Raw genomic sequence first — 12,408 nt, 5'->3', positions numbered from 1 at the left:
AAGACTAAGTAAAATATTACAATGAAATGTGCAAGCATCGCTCACTCTCACTCACTCACTCACTCACTCACTCTCTCTCTCTCACTCTCTCACTCACTCACTCATTCACTCATTCTCTCACTCACTCACTCACTCTAACTCACTCACTCACTCTCTCACTCACTCTCTCTCACTCACACTCTCACTCTAACTCGCTCACTCACTCACTCTCTCTCTCACTCTCTCTCTCACTCACTCACTAACTCACTCACTCACTCTCTCACTCACTCACTCACTCACTCACTCTCTCACTCACTCACTCATTCTCTCACTCTCTCACTCACTCATTATCTCTCTCACTCACTCACTCTCTCACTCTCACTCACTCACTCTAACTCACTCACTCACTCATGCTCTTACTCACTCTCTCACTCACTCACTCAAACTCACTCTCTCACTCACTCACTCACTCACTCTCTCTCACTCACTCACTCACTCTCTCACACTCACTCTAACTCACTCACACTCACTCACTGACTCACTCACTCACTCACTCTCTCTCACTCACTCTCTCTCTCACTCTCTCAGTCTAACTCACTCACTCACTCTCTCACTCACTCACTCACTCATTCACTCATTCTCTCACTCACTCACTCTAACTCACTCACTCACTCACTCTCTCCTTACTCTCTCTGTCACTCACTGACTCACTGACTCACTCACTCTCTCACTCACACACTCTCTCTCACTCTCTCACTCTAACTCACTCACTCACTCACTCTCTCACTCACACTCTCTCTCTCTCACTCACTCCAACTCAGTCTCTCACTCACTTACTCATTCTCTCTCTCACTCACTCACTCTAACTCACTCACTCACTCTCTCACTCACTGACTCACTCACTGACTCACTCACTGACTCACTCACTGACTCACTAACTCACTCTCTCTCTCTCACTCAATCTCTCTCTCTCACTCTCTCAATCTAACTCACTCACTCACTCATTCACTCATTCTCTCACTCACTCACTCTAACTCACTCACTCACTCTCTCACTCACTCACTCACTCACTCTCTCACTCTCACTCACTCACTCACTCACAAAAAAAAAAAGAAATGTGCAAGCATCTAGAGTTCGGAAAGCAAAAAAAAAAAGAATAGGTTCAGCATATCATAAACTGAAAGAACTCAAGTAAAAAAAATTAAGTCTCTATTTTCAATATTGAAAGATTCTATGGACACAATATTAAATGATGCAGGAAGCATTCAAAGACAATGGAACAATACAGAGTCATGTACCAACCATTTCAAGAGGCAGCATAGGAGTAAGAACCAATGCTATTAAAGGAAGAAGTCCAAGCTGCGCTGAATTGGCCAGAAACAAGGCTCCAGGAACTAACAGAATACTAACTCCAGTGTTTCAAGCAGCTGACGAAGTACTGGAAGCATTCAGTCATCTATGCCAGGAAAGTTATAAGACAGCTACTTGCTCAACTGACTGGAAGAGATCCAAATTTGTAACCATTTCAAAGAATGGTGGCATAGCAGAATATGCAAATTATAGAGCAATATCATTGATACCACTCAAATAAAATTTTGCTGAAGATCATCCAACAGTGCTTGCACTGGTACATTGACAGGGAGCAAGCAGAGGTTCTGGCCAAACTCAGAAGAGGGACAAGGCTTAGATATCATTGCTGATGTCCAATGGATCTTGGCTGCAGGCAGAGTGTACTAGACAGGTGTTTGCTTGTATTTTATTGACTGCACAGGCATTTGACTGTGTGGGCCATGAAACCTATGGAATGATTCAGGAGAACGGGAATTCTAGAGTATTGTGCTCATAGGGAACTTGTACGTAGATCAAGAGGCAGGTCTGTGATGAGAACAAGAGAAGACTGCATAGCTTAACGCCAGGAAAGGTGTGTGGCAGGATGATATCTTCTTACCGAACATATTCAATATGCATGCCGAGCAATAAGAAGAAGCAGCTGGATTATATGAAGAAGAATGTAGCATCGGCATCAATGGAAGGCTCAATAACAGCCTGTGATTAAACACACACACACACACACACACACACATTTCCAGTTTCACAATTCAAACGAATCAATTCTTTTTCGGACTTTCTTATTCTATGTCCAACTTTTACATGCATGGATCTAAGCAAGAGGAATTCCTTGGATGACAAGTTCAATCTGTTGTCCATTTCTCATGATGTCACGTATTGGTCCAGTTGTGAGGATTTTAGTTTTCCCCAGTCGCCCACCCCTAGCATCATTTTAGTTGCTGATATTGAGCTTTTCTATCATCTCTTCTGACAGTTGTGGTCCATTTGATTTTTCATTTACCATCTGGAGAAGTCCATGTGAAAATTCATATTCTGTGTTATTGGATGTGGAGAAAGGGATATTATTGCTGATGTCAGATGTATTTTAGCTCAAAGAAGAGAATACTAGAAAGATGTTTACTTGTATATTATTGACGATCTTAAGCCATTCAACTGTGCGCTATAAAAAATGATGGATAACCTTGAGAAGAAGGAGAACTCCAGAACACTTCATTGTGCTCATGTGGAACCTGTACATGGATCAAGAGGCTGCTGTGCAAACAGAACAAGGGACTACTGACCTAGCAGATCCCCTGGTGGTACAGTGATTACAAGTTAGCCTGTGGTTCATAAGTTCGACAGTTCAAGATCATCAGTGCCTCCACTGGAGAGAGACTGGGCTCTTTATTCCCATAAACAGTCAGTCTCAGAAATCTACAGGGCTTGTCAGGATTCAGCAATGCTTCCATGGCAGTGAGTTTAGGAGTTTTTGAGATCAGATCCCTTTAAAACTCAGTGTTTCGATGGGGTCTAGCTCTATGGGTTATTTCAATAAGTCTAAGACTTCTACCTAGTTATTGTTAATTCCATTATATTATTTTCAGTACCTTTGTTCTCACTTAAAAGACTTATGGACATAAGACTAGCCCTTTGCATCAAAGAACAAAAAATCATATCATTGGCTGCACACCTCCATGATACGATCGCTGAGGACAAATGGGTACATGAGCAAATGTGGCGAAGAAAGCTGAGGGTGCCCGGCTGTCAAAAGAGATAGTGTCTAGGGTCTTAAAGGCTTGAAGGTGAACAAGAGGCCATCTTGCTCAGAAGCAACAAAGCCCACATGGAAGAAGCACACCAGCCTGTGAGATCACGAGGTGCCAAAGGGATCAGGTATAAGGCATCATAAAAAAAATTCTTACCATAGTGAATGAAGGGAGAAGTGCAGAGTGGAGACACAAAGCCCATTTGTCGGCCACTGGAGACCCCCCACAAAGGGGTCTAGGGGAGGAGATGGGTCAGTCAGGGCGCGATGTAGCACCGATGAAGAATACAGCTTTCCCCCAGATCCTGGATGCTTCCTCCCGCCCAACTACCATGATCCGAATTCTACCTTGCAAGTCTGGATAGAGCAGAGGTTGTACACTGGTGCATATAGGAGCTGGAGGTACAGGGAATCCAGGGTGGATGATACCTTCAGAACCAGGGGGTGAGGGGCAATACTGGGAGAGTAGAGGGTGAGTGGTTTGGAAAGGGGGAACTGATTACAAGGATCTACATGTGACCTCTCCCTGGGGGACGGTCAACAGAAAAGGGGGTGAAGGGAGACGCTGGATAGGACAAGATATGACAAAATAATAATCTATAAATTAACAAGGGCTCATGAGGGAAGGGGGAGCGGGGAGGGAGGGGAAAAAAAGAGGACCTGATGCAAAGGGCTTAAGTGGAAAGCAAATGCTTTGAAAATGATTAGGGCAAAGAATGTACAGATGTGCTTTATACAATTGATGTATGTATATGTATGGATTGTGATAAGAGTTGTATGAGCCCCTAATAAAATGTCTAAAAAAAGACTAGCCCTTTGACCTAGTGAATCTTTGCATAATACTTTTACATCCATTGAGTCAAAAGTTTTCTGGGGCTAAGATGTTTACTTAAAATTAGACTGACTGTGTGATCTGAATTTTAGTAGGAAGCTGTCACATCGATATTAATTATACTAACTCCTTCTACCAGTTTTTGAATTTCAATTACAGTTTATTCATTCTTGAGGTTGATAATCTTCCCTCTGGATTCATCTGTGAGATCTTCCCAACCATTCTTAAAAGGCTAGAAATATACAAAAATGGTTGTTTTATGTGGGACAACATTATTGCAAATTTGTTGTAAAATTTTATTGATTTGGTAAGATGTCTACTTGAGTTTGATTAAAGATTTGATATTAGTCATGACCTCAAATTACTTTTATTACAGCACAAAATATCCTTTTTTCCCCTTTGAAGGCATCCTACTGAGACCAAGACAGTGTATTTCTGAGAGAACTTATATTGCAGCCATCGACTGAGCACAGAGGCAAGTTTCAGCACATTATATTTGGAATAAACTCACGCATGTATGAACTTGAATCCACTTTTTTGTTTTACCCTCCTAGTGAGTGGTGGGATCGTGTTTTAAATGAAGATCTGATTTTAGGACTACTCTGTCTCCTGAAGCACTCTCTGCTTTTTCAGCTGGATTTTATCATTCATTGCTATGGCCACACGGAAAATGAGAAAATGCTTATGATTATGGATGTTAGCAGGTTACAATTCAGGTGAGAAAGTCTAGGACACAGCTGTTCAGTCAAGAGATGTTAACAAGGTTTTTAAAAAATAATTTTTAGGGCTGCTTCTGAATGCCAAAAGATTATTTCATTCCACTCTCAGTCTCAACTCAAAAGACCAGCTCCATGGATCAGCAAACCGAGCTTCCTGAATTAAGTGCCCAGAGGCATCCCACAAGCCAGTCTTCTTCCCCTAAACATTTAGCTTGACTTCCTCCATGGGCTGGGATGCCCACTGCTCTGTCTCATTCTCTGATCCTTGGTCCTGCTGCTGCTCTTACGTCACTCATCTGTCTTTCTGGATCAAGGAAGCTGACTGCACAGGGATGTTGGGGTCCCGAACTGGCACTTCACTCCTGGCTCTTATTTGTAATGAGACCCCACTTCCTGCTTCCAACTCTTTTTGCACCCTGCAGGTAGCAGTTACAATGAATCCGGTCACCAAGCCTCAAAACAGACGCCTATTGGAAGCTCTTCTACCTTCTCTTAGGGCCACCAGGAAAAAGTCATTTAATGGAAGTTCTAGAGACTGGCTACAGGAGTCACATGAAATAATCTGGTGTTCTGAAAGGGCCAGATTCTAAATGATTAAAGTACCCCCAGTAATGATGGGCATCTCAAAACTGGGTGAGGGTTTATTTTTCCTGTACGTTCTTCACTCTTCCTCTACTCCCGTTCGCTCTTTCTCAATCACACCCACCTCCACCAGCCCCTGGGAAGAAAACAGAGCAGTGTGCAGCGATCGTGGAGTTCAACAGCTGTCCACAGACCTGGCAACAGTCTTGTGCTGGCATGCTCAGAGACGGGCCCAGGGAAGTGACCTAGTGATTCAGAATATAGTCGGCCCTCTATAAATTTGCTTGTTCACCTAATTAAAGATCATGAGATGGCTATCATTGCCCAATTATTCTTCTAGAAAAGTGGTTCAGGTCTATTAAACTCTAACCAAAAGTTTGGAACATCAAGTTCACCCATAGTTAAGTTCTATGTGGAACATTAACCATATGAACAAAGTCGCCCTTCCCAACATAGGTAACTATAAGCTGTAAGAGTAATAAGATGTATATGCTGTTTCTGAATATTCATTTTAGAGAGAATATGGTTTATGGGTTGGGAACACAAATAGGAGACAGAAAAACTTGATTTTGAATTTCTCTTATTACCTAGCAATGTGATGGTGGGAAATATAATTTCTCAGTTTCAGTGTCCTTATCAGTCTATCTGGGTGATAATATTGATTTCATATGACTATTGTGTATCTTCATGTTATAAATTGCATAAACTTCTTGCAATAGTGCCTAGCACTTATTAAATTAGCTATGATTTCTCTATTTTGGTTTCCAACTTTATATGTTGCACCTGACACAAATGGGGAAAGCACAATGTTATGTACTCTTCTATACGGAAAGAACAGTCTTTGCTGTCCCCATCCTTGTTGTTGTGAGGCACCATCCAGTTGGTTCTGACGGAGAGACTCTGGGTAAAACACACTGAAACACTGTTCTGTCTTTGGCCACTCTCACAAGTTTTGTTGTACTTGAGTTCAGTCTTAGAAACCCACATGGGGGCAGTTCTACCCTGTTCTGTTAGAGTTGCTATAAGTTGGAATTGACTATGCTTTGTGTGTGTGTGTGTGTGTGTGTGTGTGTGTGTGTGTGCAGCTGTGCACGTGTATCACTGGTTTCGCTTCTCTGGATAAACCAGACTAACACACCAATCATGGTGCTCTTTCCAGGGACTCATCCCTCCTGATAACATGGCTGAAGTATGTGAGATGAGGTTTCACTATCCTTATTCCTCATTCTCAAAAGAGATATATTGGCTAGCAATTAGCTATATGACCATGGAGAAAAATTATTTACCGCTTGGGATCCTCTATCTATACAATATAGGCATTGAATGAGATGTTCTCAAATGAAAAAGAAAACAGGTTATAAACCCATAATTCATGCTCCAGTTCCTTGGGGGAGGAGGAGCCAATGCTCTTGATTCTGCTTCTGCTTCTATGAAGCAGTATGCAAAGCCACTTTGCCGGGGGGATGGGGGAGGACAAATGGAAAGTGATGTGGCTCCGGGCTAAGAAATCATCTAGAAAATTAGTTATACACACACGCACACACACACACACAATCTTAATATAATAACATAGGGAATCACCAATATAATTTCCCTCCCCTTGGAGAGCCTGCAATAGTCTGGAATCTTAAAATATCTATAACTGATGTAAGGCCCTAGGCCTTTACCATTTGAAAGAGGCATATGAAAAACAACTATGAGAAAGTTATTATTCCCTTTTGTCAGTGATTAGAATCACGAGACTCTTCCTGGGTAATAGAAAAAGGGACTATTTATCCATCTATCCTTTTATTCAATTACCTTTCACTTTGCTCCTATTATTTGTCAGATGCTGTGTGCTGGTGGTGTAGTGGGCTTGGTAATCGCAAGGTTAGCACTTTGAATCCACCAGTCACTACAGGGAAGTAAAGGGAGCCTCTGTACGCCAATAAAGAATTACAATCTTGTAAACTCACAGCGGCCATTCTACTGTGTCTTACAGGTTCTGAGTTAGAATGGACTCGTTGGCAGTGCATTTGAGTTTGCTGTTCGATACTGGGAAAATGGGGAGGGAAAGGTGAGCATTCTGCTCTGAGAGAGCTCAGAAAGCAATCGAAGAGGCAGACAGCGGGCTCCCCTCCTCACCACTGTGGTAAGTGCGCTGGTGGAGCATGGAACCAGGATTTTGTGGAGACCAGAAGACTTGTTTTCGCTTTATAAAAACATTGAGATTGGGAAAAGCCTTCCAGAGGAGGGCAAACTGAGTTGGGTCATGAAACGTGAATATGAATTACCTAGGGGAATAAGAAAGAAGGCATTCCTGAGAATAGACACATGTATGGAAAGGGACTTGCAACGTGTACGTTAGTTTTCCTGACTCACACACATACAAGCTCTATGTGGAGAAGGGAGAGATGAGGCCACTTCTTGGAGGGGCGACTTTGCCCAAATGGTTGATTTTTGTGAGGATAGCAGAGAGGTGCTGAGCCGACTCAGGGGGAAAGAGACCACTTCTCAAGACACTTATGACAAAATACCAACCCTCCCTTGCTCTACTTCCACTACCCAAACCCACTGCCATCGAGGTAACACTGACCTACAGGGACCCTATAGGACAGGGTGGAGCTGCCCCTGTAGGTTTCTGAGGCTCCAACTCTTTATGGGAGTAGGAAGCCCCGTTTTCCTCTGGTGGAGTGGCTGCTCCTTTCAAAATACAGCCCTTGCAGTTAAGCAGCCCAATGCCTCACCATAAAGCACCCTTCAATTAACAGTGCATTTGCGATGCTCCGCTGTCCACGGTGCGATGGTCTCGCAGCTGTAACTGCTAACAGCGTCTTTTTGTGTGCAGATTCTTAGTATATCATGCCTCTACTGGGAATGTCAGCAAGCACCAACAACCAGAGTCTAGCCCTAGACAAATAGTTTAAAAATTCTAGGCCAGGGCCTAGGCACAACGCCCTCAACTGATCAATGTGTGGCTTATTTTGAGAAGTCAGGAGCCACCATTTTCACAATCCTATCAGAAAACAGATAAGGCTTTTGGGATTATTCTGTACTACAAGCCCTGTTTAGAACATGAGGTTCCCACTGAGTGACTCCCTCCCAAGCCCTCCCCTCCACTCACCAGTTTTACTCTGTATTTTTCATGAAGAATCGTACAGGGAATTGCATGGGGATTTGCTTTCCTCAATTTGTCATAATTGATTGTTGGAGGCACCACTGTGAAGTAAATCTTTCAATACAGTGAGGTAGTCACACACATAATGATATGGGAGGGACACAACATTCCCATCGAGGGAGGTAGGTAGAGTGTGAAGTAAGAGCGATATGGAGGCGGAATAAAAGGTCCAAAGAGTCGAGAACAAGAGGATTGTTCCAGGTCAGGGATCAGAATGTGCAAGGCATGGAGGCATTGCTGAGACTTAGTGTTTTCTTGGCACTTTGTTCTTACCATCTGTTGTGCACCACTCACATTGTTGTGTATAGTTAATTGCCTATAGATCCAGTCCCATTTATCTCTCTTATGAGGACTTTGAGGTTACGAATAGTCAGAACACAACTCAGTCTTTGGCGATATAATAGCCTCTCCTGAGCTGAAGTGGTTTGCAGAAAAAGAGAAAAATGTTATCAGAAAATTCAGTCTAATAGAAGGTTGGAAAAACAACTCACTCAACTATACTGGAGAGAATTAACTAAAGAAGAAACATAAATATTTATGGGAATATAGTCATAATAAGAATTGAGCCCACAAGCTAACCTCATGAATACAATACCAGCTTACATGTATTAATAGTGTCCAAATTCCTTTCCCTACCTCCCTAACCCATTTTAATGCTTAACTTTCCCTAAATACTGCCCTCAATTGAGTGACTCTGTTTTAGTCAACATGCTAAGTAATGCAGTCATGTCTCTCAAACTTCTGACCGTACTTTGAGGGATCAGTTTGACTCAGAAGGGGTTTCCTTCCATGCAGCTCTTGAGTGGCGCATCCTAACATGAGGAAGTAACACTGTGTATCCACCCCACCCTCCAGATTCCTGGTTGTCTCATTCTGCAGTCTGGGTCAGCCAGCTGCATCCAGGAGTCCCAGAGGATGTCATGAAAAGTATTTTCTGTATACACGACTCTAGGACATATGCTCTTTAGAGCCATGGTTCCAGGATCTGATTTGTATTCGAACGAATCACAAAGTTGTTTTCAAGAAGCCTTGTCAAAACTGACACCAGTGAAAAGTATTTATTGTGAACGTGTCTTTTTCTATGTCGCCATTTCAATGTTGTTACAGTTTCTCTAGTTCAGTGTCACTAATCTTAAAGGAATTATTAAAATAGGAAGCAGGTGGTATCGTCATACGGAGAGAGAAGATGCCTTTCCTGTGGGTCTTTGCTGCTCTTGCGTTCCTGACTGAGCAAAACCAATAAACAAACCCACACAGCTGGTTTAGGATGAGTTGCAGAAATTCCCTTAAGACGGTCCGTGCAACCATGCAACTACAGGCCAGAGGTATTGGGGAGAGAGCTTGGTGACTGCTTTTTCTCAGAGGCTTGAAAAAAACAAAATAGAAAATAAATTGTGATGTTCAATCCCAAGGTAAAAGCTAAAGATCAAGAACGCATTTTATGATGATATTTTCCTATTTATTGAGCAGATTTAGTTCGGACTTTGGCTGGCATTTGGAATGTGTACCTTTTAATAAGGGATCTGTTTAAATGTGGATCAGAGAACAAGGGTTTCTATTTTACAGTTCAACTTTTGACCTTGGGCCATGAATGTTTGGAGGCTCAGAGGAAAAGTCCACTGAGTTTCTACTGAACTTTTTACCCTGAAAGAAAAAAAAAAGAAGGAACAAGTTTAAAGTTCAGACAGTGCACCCGAGGTCGCCGCTGGGGATTTCTGGTATTATTCACTCCTGACCTCAGATAATTTAAAAGGAAGAGCAGGGCCACCTCAGACTGTGACTCAACTTTGAACTTCTGACCCCCCAAGTAAAGTATTTAAATTGTAAATGGTCGACTTGGACACTTGCTTATAGCTATGAACTTCCTTTATCCCTGGTCACGAAGTGAAAATCTAGGCCAACGGCATGGCACGATCTTTTCTTTCTGTTTACTTAACCTCTTTAAGCAGAGAGAACGGAGAACATTGTTTACTTAGAAATGACAGGTATTCTGGTGAATGGAGGGAAGCTTGAAGGGTCACTGACTTGTGAAGATAGAAGAAACCATAGATGAGCAGTCCGGCCCTCTCAATTGTTAAAGAGAATACGGAGAACCACTGAGGTGAAGGGAGTCCTTCAAGGTCAGTCAATTAATAGGCGAAGAAAGGAGCATCTGTGATTAATTTGCTAGTGCTAGAAGGACTCAAGCACGATCGAGGTTAAGAAATACTTTCCTGAATTGCATCCCCGTGCTAATGAGTCAAACTCAGCTCAGAGGAGGCCTGTGGGAAACTGTATAAAGGTCCACCAGGTCTTCTAGGCTGTCATCTGCACGAAAACAAACGGCCGCATCTTTCTTCCTGTGCAGGGCTGGCGGATTTGCACAGCTTCTCTCTCGGTTAGGAGCCCACTGCTTCACTGCTGTGCCACCAGCCTCCTGCTGCGCTGCCGAGGGGACAAGGACATCTGTGGCTTCTGCTTTGACGTCAAAATGCATCAAGTGGAAAAGAAATCACTGGAAAGGAGGCCAGGAGACCCGAGTCTTAGGCCACCCCTCCACCCTTACTGGATGTGCAGGTTTAGGAAACTCACTTCACTTTCTCAGGTTGCGATTTCCTTGCTTGCCAAATCGACAGCCACTGGGATGAGCTAGTAAGTTTTGAAGATCCCTTTGGTTCAACATTTTGGGGGCGTTAATGATAAGCTTGTTTTAAGAGTCCCTCTGTTCCTGGGTAAACACTATGTAGACATGCAATTGGGCAGCAGCTGGGGTTCTTTCTCATGGAGGTCACGGATCGATGGTGGTGATTTTAAGGCAATGAGCAGACCAGGCTAGACTTGAGAATGAGAAGGTGCTGCTCCCGGCTTTAAGAAAACCAACACGTACACACACCCACACACAACTGAAAAAGATTATAATATAATGGGGCAGAAAGGAAATAACAAAAGAAATAGGCCGAAGAAAGGCTGGAGGTCTAGGAGCGCAGCAAGGTCATGAGCAAGATAGGCGGGAGACAAAGAGACAGAGACAGTGGCCCTCTCAATTGGATAGGAAGCCAGGCGATGCTGGGGAAACTGTGAGCACTGTGTGGATCTGCGGGCCCCACATGCTGTTAATACCAAGGCTTAGATGGGCAGCTCTCACTGGCACTTGTACAAGAGTCAGCAGTAGGAGAGCCAGTTATTCAAGGGGGGAGCGGGGGGGGGGGCGCTATTCTTCCCTCCTGCTATTTGCTAACACCTTTATTGCCTCCGGTTAGTTACTCACACCCCTCTCAGCCCATCTGTTGACGAGAATTCCCTTCCAACATTCTGTCCTCATTTTCTTACCCAAAGGAGCCCCTGCACAATGGCTGCACATGGGGGAGCCGATACCTAATGCTGAGATGGAGCGAGGCAAGTTTACAGCAAGATGAGTAGTGTTTTGTGCAAATTCCCTGGTTCCCAGAGGTGAAGGAGGATGGGACCCTGGGCTCCTAGCTGAGACTCTCACCCAGAGGTAGCTGGGCAGTGACTGTGTGGGCACAACACCCTGGACGTGTAGCATCCGTGCTGAGAACACGTGCGAACAGCTGTATATTCCACTTTCATGGCATCACAGCTGGTTTCTCACCTCTGTCCTGGGCCCGATTTCAGCCCACTTCCACTAATTGACTTCTATTTTGTAACTTCTTTCCTCTACGATTGCTCAGGGATCCCTGGTGACATACTAGTGGGTTGCACATTGCCGTCCAATCACAATCTCAGCAATCCAAAACTACCAACTGCTCCTTGGGAGACAGAGGAGGCCTCACAGTCAGGTAAAAATCGTCTGAGGACCCACAGGGCCATTCTACTCTGTCATCTTGGGTTGCTATGCATCAGAATAGACTCCACGAGAGTGAGTTTGAATTTTTTTCTGTGATTTCTCAAGGAGCCTTGATGGGTCTATGAGATAAGCATTGAGCTGCTAACTGAAAGGTCAGTGGTTCAAGACCACCAGCTACTCTGTGGTAGAAAACTGAGGCTGTCTGCTCTCATAAAGATTCAGTTATAGAAACTTTAAGAAGCAGTTCTCTTTGCCATA

The sequence above is a fragment of the Tenrec ecaudatus genome, chromosome 2 (assembly GCF_050624435.1).
Source record: "Tenrec ecaudatus isolate mTenEca1 chromosome 2, mTenEca1.hap1, whole genome shotgun sequence".
In the NCBI taxonomy this organism is placed as follows: domain Eukaryota; kingdom Metazoa; phylum Chordata; class Mammalia; order Afrosoricida; family Tenrecidae; genus Tenrec; species Tenrec ecaudatus.
Note: the sequence above shows the minus strand (reverse complement) of the source record.